General features: G+C 43.9%; 1 long non-coding RNA gene across 1 annotated transcript in view; it reads right to left on the bottom strand.

The window, feature by feature from the left end:
* LOC147106563 (uncharacterized) overlaps positions 1–19611 on the bottom strand; it is a 66244-nt gene extending 46633 nt beyond the window's left edge. The window contains exon 1 of the long non-coding RNA XR_015080949.1: positions 19219–19611. This is a non-coding gene — a long non-coding RNA (uncharacterized LOC147106563). The remainder of the gene's footprint in view (positions 1–19218) is intronic.
* Between the last annotated feature and the right edge of the window lie 312 nt (positions 19612–19923).

Raw genomic sequence — 19923 nt, forward strand, 5'->3', positions numbered from 1 at the left:
GCCTAATTGAAAGGAATGATTAGGCACTTTACAGCATTCTGGACTCAACATCGAGTTCAACAATTTCAGATCGTAACCTTTGCCATTATTTTTTTTCACATGGCAGCTGTAGATGATTCTGCCATTCCCACTTACACCTCATCTAGAGTCATCTTTTGTTTCTTAACTTGTCCCATTACCATCTCCTTTTGCCTTGCACCATCATCCCTTTTGTCTTTTAATCTCTCCTGCCTTCCACCCTATCACATACATTCCTTTCTGTTCTTTCCTCCCCTCCCCCCTTTCCCTGCCCCTGCACTTGCTTAAAAATCTATTACATCTCTAACTTTATCCAGTTCTGACAAAGGGGCATCGACCTGAAGCATTAACTCTGTTTCTCTCTCCACAGATGCTGCCTGACCTGCTGAGTATTTCCAGCATTTTCTGGTTTATATTTCAGATTTCCAGCATCCACAGTATTTTGCTTTTGTAGTAGTAGTGAATGGTTCTTTTTCAGACAGGAGGGAAGTATACAGTAGTGTCCCCCAGGGGTCGGTATTAGGACCACTGCTCTCTTTGCTATATATTAATGACTCGGACTTTGATATACAGGGTATAATTTCAAAGTTTGTAGATGATACAAAACCCGGAAATGGTGAGGAGGATATTCGCAGACTTCAGGGGACATAGACAAACTGGTGAAATAGGTTGGCATATGGCAGATGAAATTGAATGAGAGAAGTGCAAATTGATGCCTTTTGGAAGTAAGAATGAGGAGAGGCAAATAAGCCAAATGGTACAAGTTTAAAGGGGGTGCAGGAACAGAGAAACCTGGGGGATTGCATACACAAATCTTTGAAGGTGGCGGGACAAGTAGATAAGGCTATTAAAAAAGCATATGGGATCCTTGGCTTTATAAATAGAGGCACAGAGTACAAAAGCAAGGAAGTTATGCTAAACCTTTATAAATCACTGGTTAGGCCTCGGCTGGACTATTGCATCCAATTCTTGGTATCACACTTTAGTAAGGATGTCAAGGCCTTTGAGAGGGTGCAGAGAAGAGTTACTAGAATGGTACCAGGGATGAGGGACTTCCATTATGTTGAGAGACTAGAGAAGCTAGAATTGTTCTCTTAAGAGCAGAGAAGGTTAAGGGAGATTTAATAGAGGTGTTTAAAATTTTATGAGGTGTTGATAGAGTACATAGGGAAAAATTGTTTCCACTGGCAGGAGGATCGGTAACCAAAGGACATAGATTTAAGGTAATTGGCAAAAGAACCAGAGGTGAGATGATAAGACATTTATTTTTTACACAGCGAGTTGTTATGATCTGGAATAAACTGCCTGAAAGGGTGGTGGAAGAAGATTGAATAGTAACTTTCAAAAGGGAATTGAATGAATTCTTAAAAAGAAAAAAAAATTGCAGGGCTATGGGGAAAGAGCAGGGGAGTGGGACTAATTGGATAGCTCTTTCAAAGAGCTGGCACAGGCACAATGGGCTGAATGGCCTCATTCTGTGCTGTATCATTCTATAGCATCTTGTTGTTTAGTTTCCATGAGATTGGGGTTGGTCGGTGTTAGTAGGCCTTCTAATGGGCATTCTTTCTCCAGGGTCTGTGTTTTGATTTCCCCACCTGCAACAGTGAAATTATATTTTGCAGTTTGTTAACGTATGTCTACACAAAAAGTATCTGATTCATTCAACTAGTCAAATTTGATTTGTGAAATATGATTGATTCCTATGTTGTATTTTGAATAAAATGATCACTTAATGCTTCTCATAATCTGCATTGTTTCCAGTATCAGACAGCATGTCAATATATCATACATATCTTTCCCATAATGCAAAAGCAAAGATCTATTTCATGGCACTTTCAAACCATTTCTAACACCTTGAAGGGATTGAAGTAGGGCTGTTTTATTGGTCAAATGGGGTTATATATGGCAATACCGATTAGAGATATATATACTTGGGATACCCTGGATCTAGGGTTACTGGCTCATTTCAGACATATCCATGCTTACACATGGATCCCAACTTAAAGTCCATCCTTCATGTTTTGGATCTACCCATAATTACAGATATCGCCAAGATATTCAGTGTTCCTCAAACCATTGGTCTCGCTGCTTCCTGAGATCCACACTCAATGCTATGCGGCACCAAATGCACACTCTTGACCTCTCTTCAGCAACACCATCTCACTCTATTTCAGAGTTGTCCTGGTCCGCAGTTCCATTTCATTGTTCACCTCATCTGCCGCTTTAACAAAAAAAAATTTTCTTCCTTTCAGGTGTCAAGGACCATAAGCTTCACCAATGCCCCTCCTGATCTTTCTTCCCCTTCACTTTCCTCTGACCCCATCCCTCCTTCCAATATCACCATTTGCTATATTTTCACTATCCCCTCTGATCTTCCCCTCTCTGACCCCAAACGCTCAGTCCTCAGCAAAGACCTCAGCTTCATTCCCTTACACCCCCACCTCAATGAATTTCAAACTCGGCATGATGCTGAGCTCTTCTCGTTGCCTTCGCCTCTGCGCCCAGTTTTTTGGCCAGGAGTCTTCCCATCCACCCTTTCTCCCATCTTCAGAATTCTCGTTTCAACTGGCTCCCTCTCTCAGGCCTCTTACCCTCCCTAGATCTTTTCATTTGGAACTGCTGGCGTAACATCGGCCATCTCAATTCTGCACTCTGCTCACTCACTCTAACCTACCTCCCTCTGAACTTGCAGCACTTCGTTCTCTCAGGTCCAACGCTGACATTGTCATTAAACCAGCTGACAAAGGTGGCACTGTTGGTGTTTGGCAAATAGACCTCTACCTTGTGGAGGCTGAACGGCAACTCTCCAACACCTCCTACCTCCCCCTGGACCACAACCCCACCACCAAACATCAAGCCATTGTTTCCCAGACCGTTAATGACCTCACCTCCTCTGGAGTTTTTCCCCACACGGATTCCACCTCATAGTCCCCGCAAACCCTGCACAGTCTGATTCCACCTGCTTCCCAAGGTCCATAAGCAGGACTTCCCTGGTAGATCCATTGTTTCAGCCTGTTCTTACCCCATGGAACTTATTTCTTCCTATCGTGACTCTATTTTTTTCTCCCCTTGTGCAGTCTCTTCCGACCTATATCCATGACTCTTCCAACGCTCTCCACCACTTTAACAAATTCCAGTTTCCTAGCCCTAACCATCTCCTTTCCATCATGGACATCCAGTCCCTCTACACCTCCATCCCCCACCAGAACGGACTGCAGGCTCTCCGCGTCTTTCTTGAACGGAGGCCCAACCAGTCCTCATCCACCTGGCTGACCTTTATTGATCAACTTCTCCTTTGAAAAAGAGAAAGGCTTGCATTTATATAGTGCCTTTCATGATCTCAGGACATCCCAAAGTGCTTTACAGCCTACTTATGAAGCGTAGTCACTGTTGTAAGGTAGGAAATGCGTAGACAATTTGTGCACTGCAAGCTCTCACAAACAGCAATGTGATAATGACCAGATAATCTGTTTTAGTGATATTGACTGAGGGATAAATATTGGCCAGGACACCGGGGATAACGCCCCTGCTCTTCTTCAATATAATGCCATAGGATCTTTTACATCCATCTGAGGGAGCAGATGGGGCCTTGGTTTAACTCCCAAACCCGTGACCTCTTCCACCTATAAGGACAAGGGCAGCAGGCGCATGGGAACACCACCACCTCCAAGTTCCCGTCCAAGTCATACACCATCCTGAATTAGAAGTATATCACCAATCCTTCATCGTCGCTGGGTCAAAATCCTGGAACTCCCTCCCTAACAGCACTGTGGGAGTACCTTCACCACATGAACTGCAGCGGTTCAAGAAGGCAGCTCACCACCACCTTCTCAAGGGCAATTTAGGATGGGCAATAAATGCTGGCCTTGCCAGCGACGCCCACGTCTCATAAATGAATAAAAAAAACTTCTCATCTGAAGGATGGTACCTCTGACAGTACAGGAGTCTCTCAGTACGACACTAGAGCATCAGCCTAGATTTTTGTGCTCAAATCTCTGGAGTGAGACTTGAACCCACAACCTTCTGACCCAGAGGTAAAAGTGGTACTAACTGAGCCACGGATGACTCCACTCACTTCCTCCAAATAAAAGGTGTTGCTATGGGAACCTGTATGGGTCCTAGCAATTACTGCCTTTTTGTGAGATACGTGGAGCACTCTTTGTTCCAGTCCTCAAGTCCCTTTGCTCACCTCTTTTCCTAGTACATTGAAGACTGCATCGATGCCAATTTCTGCTCTCACCCAAACTGGAAAATTTCATCAACTTTGCTTCCAATTTGCACCCCTACCACACCTTCACATGCTCCATTTCTGACTCTTCCCTTCCTTGACTTCTCCATCTCTGTTTCTGGGGATAGGCTGTCAACCAATATCTACTATAAGCCCACTGATTCCCACAGCTATCTTGATTACACTTCCTCCCACCTCCACTTCCTGTAAGGACTCTATTCCATTCTCCCAGTTTCTCCGTCTACATCGCATCTGCTCTGACGATGCCACCTTCCACACCAGTGCTTCCAACATGTCTTCCTTTTTCCTTAACCAAGAGTTCCCCTCCACCATGGTTGACGGGGCCCTCACCCGTGCCCATCCCATTTCCTGCACCTGCCCTCACCCCATCCTCTCCCTTCTGAAACCACAGTAGGGTTCCCCTTGTCCTCACCTTTCACCCCACCAGCCTCCACATTAGCGGATCATCCTCCAACACTTCAGCCACCTCCAATGCAATACCACCACCAAACACATATTCTCCTCCCCTCCCCTTCCAGCATTCCAAAGGGACCATTCCCTCTGTGACACCCGGGTCCACTCTTCAATCACCCCCAGCAACTGCTACCCTTTCCATAGCACCTTCCCATGCAAGCCCCTGCCCTTTCACCTTCTCCCTTACTATCATCCAGGGCCCCAAACACTCCTACCAGGTGAAACAGCGATTTGCTTGTACTTCTTTCAATTTAGTATACTGTATTCGCGGCTCACGACGTGGTCTCCTCTACATTGGGGAGACTAAACGCAGATTGCATGATCGTTTTGATAAACACCTGTGTTCAGTCTGCAAGCGTGACCTTGAGCTTCTGGTTGCTTGCCTTTTTAATTTTCTGTCCCACTCCCACTCTGACTTCTCTGTCTTCGGCCTCCTATACTGTTCTAATGAAACTCAATGGAAGCTCGAGGAACAACATCTCATCTCTCTATTAGGCACCTTTCGATTAGGCACTTTATAACCTTCCAGACTCAACATTGAGTTCAACAAATTCAGATCACAACCACTGCTCAAATTTTTAAATTAAATAAAAGCAACAGCCATTTAGCAACAGGATGTCCATAAAATTTATCAATTTAGTAAGAAAGAAATGGCTTATTCAGAATTTATTAAAAAGGATTTAATTCAACAGGATCTGAAGCACCTGAACTATGTTGGTTTGTGTCAGATGCCATATTGGCTCGGGTGACATTTAGTCATCCAGGGCATCCACTTGAAACAGGTGTTAGGCTCTTTAAATATACAAATCAGGGTCCTCCTGCAGTTTTAGGACAGTAGGCCTGGTTGTACCAGGTGTTGAGCGGCCTAATCAGAAATCCTTAAAGGAACCACTGGAGGCTGCTCAAAAAATGGCCCAGGAAATTTTCCGTTTTATTTTTGTGGGCCCAGTAAAAACAGGAATGTTTCTTCTGGGTCCACAAAAAAACTCTGGCCAGGCCTTCTCTGGAGATCATCTACTCCCCAGACCTAACCTGCCAACAGATTTCTCTCACTCCCTGACAGGTGAGCTGCAGTGGAGCACCTGTAACATGCCAGCAACATTTAAATTAGGCCCAAAGCTGAATTTAGCTCAGGCCTCTGGGTTGCATGGACCAGCACTCAGAGCTGTTGCTCCACTAATTTTACGTCCATCGTGTGGAACCCAAAACTGAACACAGTACTGCAACTGTGGCCTTACTAAGGTATTATATAGATTCCCCATTACATCTTGACTTTTATATCTCTTGCCATAAAACCCATTAGCTTCTTGTGGTGATTATTTCCTATGTTTAATAAGAAGTATTGTGATTGGTGAATGGGGTGGTTGTTCTCTGTGTTAGTAAGAAGTATTGTAATTGGTTGTTTGTTTCTACCTTGAGATATATGATGTAAACTCATTGGTAGTGGATGTCAGGTGATTTGTGGTGGCCATCTTAAATTCAGTTCTCTCCAGTCATGGTTGGAGACTGGTGTTGAAAGATGTGCTACTGGATTTTTAAAGTTAATAAAGCCTAGATTAGAAAGGCAAATCTATTCTTTATTTCAATTTATTAACTTTTTATCAGAATGGAGCGATATCTTCAACCAGAACGATTCAATGCTGACCCTAATTCTGCAGGAGTGGATGATAAATGGAAACATTGGTATTGTACATTTACAAACTTTTTGGGTGTGTTGGAACAAGAGTCTCTGAATAAGCTGAATATGCTGATCAACTACATTGCTCCGGATGTGTATAAGTATATTTTGGACTGTAAAACTTACGAATTGGCTATTTCTACATTGGAGAAGATTTTTGTTAAACCAAAGAATGAGGTATTTGCACGTTATCTTCTATCTGCCCGTAGGCAGCAGGTGGGAGAATCTTTGGATACTTATTTACAAGCACTTCGGCACCTTAGTGCTCACTGTAATTATAAAGCCATGACGGCCGAAGAATATAAGGAAGAATCGGTACGGGATGCTTTTATTAATGGACTACTGTCTAGATCAATTCGTCAGCGGTTGTTAGAAAATAAGACTTTGGATCTCAAGAGTGCTTTTGAGCAAGCTTCTACATTGGATATGGCTCAGAGAAGTTCGGATTCTTATGCTCTTTCTAATCGACCTGCGACTGTGGTTTCGGCAGTTCCGGGCGAAAAAGAATTAGGTGGACTTAATGGGAGTGGTTTACTAGATTCTGAAACAGTTTCTACTTCGGCGGCTGTTGCCTCTAGGATTCAGAAGTGTTATTTTTGTGGGAACGTCCGGCATCCTCGTTTGAAGTGTCCTGCCCGGGAGGCTGTGTGTAGTAAATGTGGAAAGAGAGGTCATTATGCACGTGTTTATAAATCATTAGGTTCAATTACCTCCTCTTCTGTGACTATTCAACCTGTAGAGAGGGCGTTTATTGCATCAATTTCTGCTGCATTTGCTCATGGCCTAAACAAAGCTATAGTTATGGCCCAAGTTAATGGGTTAGAAGTGAAGGCTCTCATAGATACGGGCAGTACCGAGAGTTTTATAAGTCTTCAGTTTGCGAAGGAAAAGTGTTTGAAAATCTTGCCTGTTACTTATCAGGTGTGTATGGCTCAGACGACCCTTACTTCACAAGTAGCTGGTTGTTGCCTTGTGAAAATGATTCTTCTAGGTAATACGTATACTGATATACGCCAATCTGTTTTGCCTAATCTTTGTGCGGATATTTTGATTGGTCATGATGTGCTTAAATTGCACGAGTCTCTCAGTCTTTCGTTTGGAGGGACTAAGCCACCCTTATCCATTTGTGGATTAACTTCTTTATCCATTTCTCCATTATCACTTTTTTCCAATTTGATGCCGGATTGTAAGCCAATTGCTACCAAGTCAAGAAGGTATAGCAGTCAGGATAGAGAATTTATTAATTCTGAAGTCCAACGTCTTTTATTGGAAGGAATCATTGAACCTAGTTGTTCGCCTTGGCGGGCTCAGGTAGTTGTCACCACTAACGAGAGACATAAGAAACGAATGGTGATAGACTACTCTCAAACTATTAATAGGTATACTCAATTAGATGCGTACCCTTTGCCTAAGATTGATGAGCTTATCAACAAAGTATCTCAGTATAAGTTTTTTAGCACTATTGATTTAAAGAGTGCTTATCATCAGATTCCTATTGTTAAGAGGGATCAACCATATACGGCCTTTGAGGCTGGCAGAAAGCTGTATCAGTTTTGCCGAATACCATTTGGTGTTACTAATGGTGTTGCTTGTTTTCAACGGGCAATGGATGCTTTTATAAGTGATAACTCTCTCTCTGACACCTTTTCATATTTAGATGATATCACTGTGTGTGGTAAATCAAGGGTGGAGCATGATTCTAATTTAGAAAGATTCCTTCAAGCTGCAGAAAAAGTTGGTTTAACTTTTAATAAAGAGAAGTGTATCTTTTCGACTACTAAGGTAAATCTACTGGGGTATATTATTTCGGGAAATAAGATTAAACCAGATCCAGAACGTTTGCAACCATTGATCGATTTACCTTATCCTACTAATTCTAAGGCTTTGCAACGAGTTGTTGGACTGTTTTCTTACTATTCTAATTGGATTGCAAACTTTTCGCAGAAGATCCAGCCCCTTATTCGGGTTACGACATATCCTCTATCATGGGAGGCCAGGACATGTTTTGATAATTTTAAAAAGGATATCTTAGGAGCAGTTGTGCATTCTATTGATGAGCAGGTTCCCTTTGTGATTGAGACGGATGCTTCTGATTTTGCAATTGGGGCTACTCTGAACCAGAATGGAAGACCTGTGGCCTTTTTCTCACGTACCTTGAACAATAGTGAAAAAAGACATTCTTCAATAGAAAAAGAGGCATATGCAATAGTAGAAGCACTGCGTAAATGGAGACATTATTTATCGGGGTGACATTTCACGTTGGTAACCGATCAAAAATCTGTGTCCTTTATGTTTGATGTTAAACATTTTGGAAAGATCAAAAATGATAAAATAATGAGGTGGAGGATTGAGTTGGCATGTTACCATTTTGATATAGTTTATCGTCCGGGGAAGGATAATGTTGCTGCTGATGCACTGTCGAGGGCTTATTGTTCTGTGATTCACGGAGATACGCTTATTAATCTTCACAATGCCTTATGTCATCCTGGGGTTACGAGGATGATACACTTCGTATGCAGTAAGAATTTGCCCTTTTCAGTTGAAGACGTCAAGCGGATGACTTCATCATGTTCTATCTGTGCTCGGTGTAAACCGAATTTCTTTAAGCCTCAACGAGCTCATCTTATAAAGGCTACTTCTCCTTTTGAACGTCTGAGCGTTGATTTTAAGGGGCCTCTTCCTTCAACGACTCAAAATCGATACATATTTACTGTTGTGGATGAGTTTTCAAGGTTTCCTTTTGCTTTTCCTTGCGCAGATGTATCAGCTGCTACAGTTATCAAATGTCTGACTCAACTTTTTGTCATCTTTGGGATGCCTGCGTATATCCATTCGGATCAGGGAAATTCTTTTATGTCTTCCCAGTTGAAGGAATACCTTCAGAGTCGGGGAATTTCTACTAGTAGAACTACCCCGTATAACCCCCAGGGTAATGGACAGTGCGAACGATACAATGGGGTGATCTGGAAGGCAGTTATGTTGGCTTTGACATCCCGGAACCTTAAGAATACACAGTGGGAAATGGTACTGCCTGATGCCCTGCATTCCATTAGATCATTGCTTTCAACGGCTACTAATGTGACCCCCCATGAAAGGCTCTTTAATTACCCGTGGAGATCTACTACGGGATATTCGGTACCTTCATGGCTTACTATGCAGGGACCTGTGCTGCTTCGACGCCATGTTAGATTGTCAAAATATGATCCTTTAGTGGAGGAGGTGGAGCTGTTGGAGGCAAATTCCCAATATGCTCATATTCGATTCCAAGATGGGAAAGAAAGTACTGTTTCAATTAAAGATTTGGCTCCTTGTGGTGGCCAGCCCTCTTCTGAGGATACTAATAATAGTCACGATTCAGATAATGTGGATGTTGTTATAGATACTACGAATATTTCCAATCCTACTGCAGATAATTATACTTCTATTAGTCAGCCTTTGATGGATGTTCATGACCGTCCTAGTTTACTTCCTGATGGGATTTCCAATCCGGAAACCGTTGATAATCGGGATATGGATAGCCTTCCTGCAGAAGATACTTCGGTGTCTCCGGGTGTGGGAGGGCAAGGAATTTCACCAAGGTTAAGAAGGTCGACACGAGCAAGATATCCGGTCGACCGATTGAAAATGGACTTTTAAATTGATAGTAATGTTTTAAAATTGTTGAAATATTATATTTGTATTTTAGTTGTAAATAAATTAATTATAAATTGTAAAGGTTGTTTTAGGTTGGAGCATGTTTTAAAAGGAGGGGTGAGTGTGGTGATTATTTCCTATGTTTAATAAGAAGTATTGTGATTGGTGAATGGGGTGGTTGTTCTCTGTGTTAGTAAGAAGTATTGTAATTGGTTGTTTGTTTCTACCTTGAGATATATGCTGTAAACTCATTGGTAGTGGATGTCAGGTGATTTGTGGTGGCCATCTTAAATTCAGTTCTCTCCAGTCATGGTTGGAGACTGGTGTTGAAAGATGTGCTACTGGATTTTTAAAGTTAATAAAGCCTAGATTAGAAAGGCAAATCTATTCTTTATTTCACTTCTTATATGGCCTTGTCCATTTGAGGTCCTCCTCTTAATGTTTGTGAAGGTGAACCCCCAATTCCCTTTCCACATGTCCCAGACTTCCCCCATTCAAAGTATAGTTTTTTTTAAATCAAAATATACCTCCTCATACTTACTGACATTAAATTTCACATGCTATATTTTATGCTTATTTCACTATCTTATTTCCACTAACCTTTGGCTGAAAAAATGCTTCCCGATTTCACTCCTGAATGGCCTAGCTCTAAATTTAACATTGTATCCCCTTGTTTAGGAATCCCCCAAGAGGAAATAGCTTCTCTGTATCTACTCTATCAAATCCTTTCATTATTTTAAACACCTCAATTAAATCACCCCTCAACCTTCTGAACTCAAGGGAATACAACCCAGGTTTATGGAATTTGTCCTCCTAATTTAACCCATTAAACCCCAGTATTATTTTCATAAATCTGCAATGAACCCCCTCCAAGTCCAATATGTTCTTCTTGAGGTGAGGTGCCCAGAACTAAACACAATGGGCGCAATCTTGCCAGCCCTGGGGAGGCGGGTATAGAGGTGGGACTGCTGGGAAAATGGCAGAATCTGGCAGAACCCAGCCCGCCCCTGTGCCATCTTGCCAGTAGGCGGGTAGTCGACCCGTGCCGGATCCCGTCTCCTTGGAGGCGGGAAGGGGATTAGTGCCACTTATCTGCCTGTTAACAGGTAGTTAACAGGCAGATAAGAGGATTACTCCCATTTTGCCCACACAAGTGTGGGTACCCGAAGGCTCCAAACCTTGTCAGGGTCACCGAGGCGAGCAGTGGGTCTTCGGGGGTCGGAGGGGTGCAAAAGTGCGCTGTGGAGGTAAGTGATGGGTGCAAGTGTGGAGAGCTGAGTATGTGAGGTAAGTGGAAAATGTTAGTAAAAGTTTACTTACCTTTGTTTCTTCCTGCAGGCTTCAATCGGTGGGTATGCGAAGAATCTCGCACCTCCACGGCAGAGATGACAGATGGCCGCTGCATTCTTCAATGCAGCAACCAACTAATTTCTGCTAAATAAAGAGGTTTGATGAGTTTTGAGTTCAAGAACTCATCAAACTACAGAGAATGTCAGGGGTCGATTTTCCCGAAGCTGTCGGGAAGAAGGCGGGACTACAACTTTCGGGTTTTAGACCCGCCTACATCGACGTCCGGCCAATCCGCGCAATTTTCCCTTGATTGACCTTGTTGAGCCCGCCCAGCGGGCTCAGCAGGCCAATTAAGGGCCACCCGGCAACAGGTGACGTCACAGACTGCAATTTCATCTGTCAAGAGTTTTTGACAAATGAAATATCAGCGTTTCACAGCTGTTTGAAGCTGCCAAACACTGACAGTCTGAGTTCTAACATGAGTCCTTCTGCACAGACTCAGTTAGAACTCTCAGCAGCACTCAAAGCTGAAGGCTGTCACTTTTCACAGATCGCAGCCATTCAGCTTTAAGTGCCGGCTGAGTGATGCGCTCCCGACGCCTACAGGAAGAAAGGCTGTTAAGGTAAGTACAGGTAAGTAAAAGTTCTTTACACACTTTAGACACACCAAACACACTTACCTTTGCACTCATGCACCCATCACTCACCTGAACACCGACATCGCGACCCCTCCAACTCCTTCAACCCGATGGCCCACCTGCTCTAACCTGGCGTGGTTTGGAGCCGTCGGGAAACCCACACGAAACCCCTCAAAATAGGGATTAGGCTAAAAACTGCCTTTTAACTACCTGTTAACAGGCAGTTAATTGGCACTAATCCCTTCCCGCCTGGGGTCGGCGGGTCCCAGTGCGGGGCGGGTACCCACCGCCTCTGAAACTTGCGTGGAGCGGGGTTTTGGGCAGGATGGTGTCGGGACCCCCGAATTCAGGATTTCCCCCCCCGGCCACACGCCTGAAACCCCGCCTGATGGCTCCAGGAAAATCGACCCCTCAGTGTTTGACAGCTTCACAGAGCTGTCAAATGATGACAATTCATCTGTCAAAAATTTTTGACAGATGAAACGCCATATGTTGACATTCTCTGTAATTGGCTTTCCCTTAATTGGCCTGCTAAGCCCACTGGGTGGGCTTAACAAGGTTAATCAAGGGAAAATAGCGTGGGTTGGCCAGAAATTGATGGAGGCGGGACTAAAACCCGACAAGTGGGAGTCCCGCCTCCAAAAGCTCCCCATTGGCAAAATCCTGCCCAATATTCCAGATGGGGTCCGACTAAGGGTCTGTACAACAGAAGCATAATTTTCTCCTCTTTGTATTCCAACCCCCTTGAGATAAAGACTGACTTTCCATTAAACTTTTTGATTGCTTTTTGTACCTGTGCACCAGCTTATAATGATTTATGTACCTGGATACCCAAATCCCTTTGCTCCTCCACAGTTTCTGGTCTCTCGCCATTTAGAAAATATTCCAATTTGTTTTTCTTGGATCCACAGTAGATGACCTTACACTTCCCCACATTGAACTCTATCTGCCACACAATATTCCCCACTCGCAATCCCTTTATGTCCCTTTGTAACTCCCTATTCCCATCTACACAAATTATTGTTCCTCCTAACTTAGTGTCATAAAGGGTTTATCTGCACTTGAGTGCAGTTCTGGACTTCAGCAGCACTGGGTATTGGTCCTGGAGTTTGGCAGAGCAGAGAATGGGTGTCTGGAGTTTGATGACATTGCAGTGGGGCGGGTGGAGTTTGGCAGCATGCAGAGTTCCTTTCATTTTGCATCTCTGTGAAGGGGAACCTAGGATTTAGCAGAACTGTGAAAGGTGAATCTGAGGTTTGGAAGAAGTGGGGGTGGAATGTGAGGTTTAACTCACTGGTGGATTCTTGAAGGTAGATTTCAGGAAGTGTCAGCCGTGGCTCAGTGGGTAGCACTCTCACGTCTGAGTTAGAAAGTTGTGGGTTCAAGTCCCATTCCAGGGAATTGAGCACAAAAATCTAGGCTGACACTGTAATGCAGAGTTGAGGGAGTGCTACACTGTCAGGAGGTGCTGTATTTTAGATGAGACGTTAAATCAAGGTCCTGTCCACCCTCTCAGATGGACGTAAAAGATCCCAGGGCACTATTTCGAAGAAGAACAGGGCAGTTATCCCTGGTGTCCTGGCCAATATTTATCCCTCAAACAACATAACAAAAACAGATTATCTGGTCATTATCACATTGCTGTTTGTGGGAGTTTGCTGTGTGGAAATTAGCTGCTGCATTTCCTACATTCCAACAGTGACTACACTACAAAAGTACTTCATTGGCTGTAAAGCACTTTGGGAAGTCCAGTGGTCATGAAAGGCGCTATATAAATGCAAGTCTTTCTTTTTAAATTTTAACTTCTGGGCAGGAAGCTTTCCTGTCTGGGGGTCTCCGTGGGAAGCCTTGGATGATTTTAATAGCTGGACCTCATTTGGCTGCCCACCTGAAACAAGCGGAACGAGGCAGCTGGCTGGCTCCTGGCAGGGCAAAATTATGGGACCCGGAGGCCACCCGCCGGCACTAAGGTAAGTCATGGTGGAGTTGGGAGGATATGGCTATTTTGTGGATAGGAAGGGGGCAACAGAGGCCCAGACTTTCCTTGTCTGGAGAATAATTCCTGCTCCTCCTGGCCTCACTAAGGAAAGTTTGTGACTTACTTTAGAGGGCTGCCTCATCTTTCCTGCTAGATTTTACTGAGTAGGGTGGCCTGCTCATTAAGCCGTTTAAATACCATTAGGGTCATATGGGCCGGAATTTTCCTTACCTTGATGGGTCTGGTGCATCTGGTGTCTGTGGCATGTCCCAACCCCGCTGCTGGCTCCATCCCATTGTACAGAATGAGCCGCTTAATGGGGCCTATTAAGCCAGCCCAGCGTATTATCCAACCCAATTATATGGAGCGGGTCTGGTGACATCATTCATAATGTGTTTTAAGCCAGGATCCTTAAAGGGACCCTGGCCACACTAAATTTTAAGTTGAACCTAACATAGTGGGTTTTGAATCTTTACTGTACAATCATACAACAAAAGTTATATATGAGTGACAAAGAAATATTTAAATAAAATTATCATTAAGTAATATGACTCCATCTACCAATATGATCAAGAACATAATTAAAAAGGTACATTAATTGTGAAGTTATTGGTGCTTTAGTCAGACTTTTGTATCAGTAACTGGTACAAATAAAAGATGTGTGTGTATAGGTAAGACATAAAATTAAGCAGATTTTAAATGTAATTGTAAAGGGGTGGATTTACAATATTATGCAAGTTCAGCGGAACAACTGCGGAATTCCTGACAAACAGTGGAAGTGGTGCTTACAATGTGTTTCTGGGATTTCTGCAGCTCTTCCACTGAAGTTAACAATGGACAAGTGAGAGAACCTCTGCAGAAATTCACCCTAAAGTCTCAGACTGAAAAATTAAATTAATCATATACAGGGACTGAAAGCAAATTGAACCAGTGGAATGAGCCGAACACTTCATCCCCTTACACACCCATCTCAATGAATTTCAAGCTCGGCATATTGCTGAGCTCTTTTTCCGTTGCCTTCATCTCCATGCCCACTTCTTTGGCCAGGAGTCTTCCCCCCTTTCTCCCGCTTTCTGAATTCTCGATCTACCTGGACTCTTCCCTCTGGCCTCTTACCCTCTCTAGATCTTTTCATTGCTAACTGTCGGAGTGACATCAGCCGTCTCCAGTTCTCTGCTCTCCTCACTCACTCCAACCTCCCTCCCTCTGAACTTGCAGCACTCCGTTCTCTCCGATCCAACCCTAACATTGTCATTAAACCTGCTGACAAGGGTGGTGCTGTTGTTGTTTGGTGAACCGACCTCTACCGTGTGGAGGCTGAATGGCAACTCCCTAACACCTCCTCCTACTTCCCCCTGGACCATGACCTCACTACCGAGCATCAATAAATCGTTTCCAAGACTGTCACTGACCTCATCTCCTCTGGAGATCTTCCCTCCATGGCTGCCAACCTCATAGTCCCTCAACCCCGCACAGCCCACTTCTACCTCCTTCCCAAGATCCACAAACAGGACTGCCCTGGTAGACTCATTGTTTCAGTCTGTTCTTGCCCCACAAAACTTATTTCTTCCTATCTCAATTTTATTTTTCTCCCCTTGTCCAGTCCCTTCCTACCTACATTCACGACTCTACCAATGCCCTCCGCCACTTTAACAGTTTCCAGTTTCCCTATGGACATCCAATCCCTCTACACCTCCATCCCCCACCAGGACGGCCTCAGGGCGTGCCACTTCTTCCTTAAACAGAGGCTCAACCAGTCCCCATCCACCACCACTCTCCTCCGCCTGGCTGAACTTGTTCTCGCATTGAACAACTTCTCCTTTGACTCCACTCACTTCCTCCAAATTAAAGGTGTTACTATGGGTACTCGCATGGGCCCTAGCTATGCCTGCCTGTTCATGGGATATGTGGAACATTCTTTGTTCCAGTCCTACTCAGGTCCCCTCCCTCACCTCTTCTTCTGGTACATTGATGACTGTATTGACGCTATTTCCTGCTCTCTCCCTGAACTAGATAATTTCATTCACTTTGCTTCTGAATTTCCACCCTTCCCTCACCTTCACATGGTCCATCTCAGGCTCTTCTCTTCCCTTCCTCAACTTCTCTGTCTCCATTTCTGGGGATAGGCTATCGACCAACATCCACTATAAGCCCACTGACTCTCACAGCTACCTGGACTACACTTCCTCCCACCCACTTCCTGTAAGGACTCTATTCCATTCTCCCAGTTTCTCTGTCTCCACCACATCTGTTCTGAAGATGCCACCTTCCACATTAGTGCTTCCGGTATGTCTTCCTTTTTCCTCAACCAAGGATACCCCTCTACCATGGCCCTCGACTGTGTCCGTTCCATTTCCTGCACTTCTGCTCTCACCCCTTCCCCTCCCTCCCAGAACCATGATAGGTTTCCCCTTGTCCTCAGCTTTCACTCCACCAACCTCCACATTCAACAGATCATCCTGCACCATTTCCGCCACATCCAGTGCGATCCCACCACCAAACACATCTTCCCCTCCGCCCACTTTCAGCATTCCAAAGGGACCGCTCCCTCCGCATCACCCTGGTCCACTCCTCTATCACCCCCAACACCCCTTCCCCTTCGCCCGACACCTTTCCATGCAAGCGCAGGAGATGCAACACCCAACCTTTTACCTCCTCCCTTCCCACTGTCCAGGGCCCCAAACACTCCTTCCAGGTGAAACAGTGATTTACTTGTACTTCTTACAATTTAGTATACTGTATTCGCTGCTCACGATGCGGCCTCCGCTACACTGGGGAGACCAAACGCAGATTGGGTGACCGCTTTGCAGAACACCTCCATTCAGTCCACAAGCATGACCCTGAGCTTCCGGTCGCCTGTCACTTTAATTCTCCCCACTCTGATCTCTCAGCCCTCGGCCTCTTACACTGTTCCAACAAAGCTCACCGTAAGCTCGAGGAACAGCATCTCATCTTTCTATTAGGCACTTTACAGCCTTCTGGACTTAACATCGAGCTCAACAATTTCAGACTATAAATTGGCCCCTGTGTTTCTATTTATTTTTTGTTTCTCTTGTTTCCTCACATGGTAGCTGTTAATGTTGTTGCCATTATCATTCACACATCATCTAGAGCCATCTTTTGTTTCTTAACTTGTCTCATTACCTCTCCCTTTGCCTTGCACTATCATCCCTTTTGTCAGTCAATCTTTCCTGCCTTCCATCCTATCACATACCTTCCCTTTGTTCTTTCCTCCCCTCCTCTCTGCCCCTGCTTAAAAATCTCCCTTCCATAACTTTTTCCAGTTCCGACGAAGGGTTTGACCCGAACTGTTGACTCTGTTTCTCTCTCCTCGATGGTGCCTGACCTGCTGAGTGTTTCCAGCACTTTCTGTTGTTATTTCAGTGCAATGAGTAATGAGAATGATATTGTTACGGTTGATGACTTGATTTAATGTGTAACTAGACAATCACAGTATACTGTGAGAAAAAGCTGACCAGAAACAACACAAACATTTATTTAAATGGTATATGTCATTTTTTATAGTGCAGAGCAATTCACTGCGGTTACTGTTCAGTTGGAAGGCAACAGCCAAGAATGGCCAGTGAAAAATTAACATTTACCAGTAGCTTTTCAAGTAGTACAGAATCTCCATCAATCTGTTAGCTGATGTAATCAACATGTTTTTATTTTGAAATAACAACAGAAAATGCTAGAAACACTCAGCAGGCCAAGCAGCATCCGTGGAGAGAGAAACAGAGTTAACGTTTCAGGTCTGTGTTTGTTTTCCATGCTGTCAAGTAATCAGCTGGAGCAATGGCCACGGAACTCACGCCTCAGGTTGACAGATGTGTTTCCCGAGATGTGTGAATCCCGTGACCATGCAGGGAAATTTAAAAAGTAGGGGGAAAAAGGCTCTTAAGTGCCTATAAAGTACCTCATAATTATTTCAATTGGGTCCCCCGCCGCTGTAGGTCGGGTTAGCGCCACACTGACAGATGCGCTTGTGGGAAAGGCGAGTGGAAGTGAGTTGACAGCAGGTTCCCGACCCGCTGTCAAAAAAAACAACTTTCCCACCCGACCCACCACCAATCGCGCCCACTACCTCCACAGGAAATTCAGCCCATGGATGTCATAGGAGCATGATTAGGATATATCAATGAGGCTTCTGCCTAAGTCAGGTGAGCACCTCAGCCAACTAAAGAAAGTTAAGATGGTGACGAGTGGGAATTCAGCGAGAATGGAGCGTTAAGTCTTTGCACAGCTATTTTAACTGTGCACCTGCCTTATACCTGCTGGGTGGGGTAGGGTAAAATTTCCCCTTTAGTGACTATCAGCAGTGAGGAGGGGACAGAGCATGGGCTTGAAAACACAAAAGACAATTCAACTGTGGCATAGTGGTTAGCACTGTTGCCTCACAGCGCCAGGGACCCGGGTTCAAATCCGGCCTCGGGTGACTGTCTGTGTGGAGTTTGCACATTCTCCGTGGGTTTCCTCCGGGTGCTCCGGTTTCCTCCCACAGTCCAAAGATGTGCGGGTTAGGTTGATTGGCTATGATAAATTGACCCTTAGTGTTAGGGGGATTAAAATGTGTGGGGTTACGGAGATAGGGTGGGATATGTGTTGGTGAAGGGGTTACGGGGATCGGGTGGGATATGGGCTGAAATGGCCTCTATCTGCACTGTGGGGTTTCTGTGATTCTGTGATAAATTTAATCATGTTATTGTGAAATTATTTGAATTATGTAATTATTTGTATTTTTATTTTGTTTATACCCTTATTTTGGACTTTAGAAATTTCAGCTATTGAGCAAAAGTGGAGTATCAAAAACTTTTCAGAAAGTGTTTTGAGCAATTTGTGGGGAAAAGCCATGTGGTAGCCAGATTGTACAAATATAGGGTGACGAGTTTACACAGGCAATTTCCATTATAATTTTGACCAGCTGCACAGAAAAAGTGTCCCATCTAAGAACATCCCTAAATGGGGTAGGCTAGCCCTGTGCATCCTGTCTGGCTGTGCTGCACCACCCATGTCTGCTTTGGCCCTGAAGTGTGTTAAATTAATGTATAATTAGGGCATCCATGTAAATGCCATATTGAGAATACACACCAGCACTATATCAGCATGAGAACTAGTGTACAATTATCCTCTTAAGTTAAAATAATTCAGAATTTTTAAAATTTTGTATACCTAGACTAAACTTTGTTAAATGTTTAGACTACTCCAGTTTTAACTTGCAATGTTTAGTTAGTATACCGTTAAAACATTTTTTTTTAGAAGAATATCAACCCAAGTAACTTACTAAAATTTGATTTCAAAATATAAGGTATGTAAGCAATTCCATCGCTTGCATGAGGCCATAAGCAACTTGAAAAACCATTAGGACACTTCTTAGCACTTCTGTACATGTCAATTTTAACATCTCCACCTACAATGTGCTTCCAGGCACTAGTGTTTTCTGTAAAAGAGAAATTTAAATACAGCAAGTAAAATACTGTTGAAAATATTAAAAATGGAAATGGAAGGCATAAACTGAATTTGTGTATTGATTATGAAACAATAACTACAAGTTTTTTTAAATTTTTACTCTTTCACGGGATGTGGAGGTCGCCAGCAAGACCAGCATTTATTGCCCATTCCTAATTGCCCTCAAGAAAGTAGTGGTGAGCAACCTCTTGAATACAACTGAGTGGCTTGCTAAGCCATTTCAGAGGGCAGTTAAGAGTCAACCACATTGTTGTGGGTCTGGAGGCACATATAAGCCAGACCAGGTAAGGATGGCAGATTTCCTTCCCTAAAGGACAATAGTGAACCAGATGGGTTTTTACAGCAATCCGGTAGTTTCATGGTCATCATTACTGATACTAGCTTTTAATTCCAGATTTATTTAATTGAATTTAAATTCCCCAGCTGCCGTAGTGGGATTTGAACGATTTGAACTCATGTCTATGGATCATTAGTCCAGGCCTCTGGATTGCTAGTCCAGTAACATAACCACACCCCATAT

The sequence above is a fragment of the Somniosus microcephalus genome, chromosome 15 (assembly GCF_052327205.1).
Source record: "Somniosus microcephalus isolate GS21.2 chromosome 15, FLI_Smic_1.0, whole genome shotgun sequence".
Taxonomy (NCBI): Eukaryota; Metazoa; Chordata; class Chondrichthyes; order Squaliformes; family Somniosidae; genus Somniosus; species Somniosus microcephalus.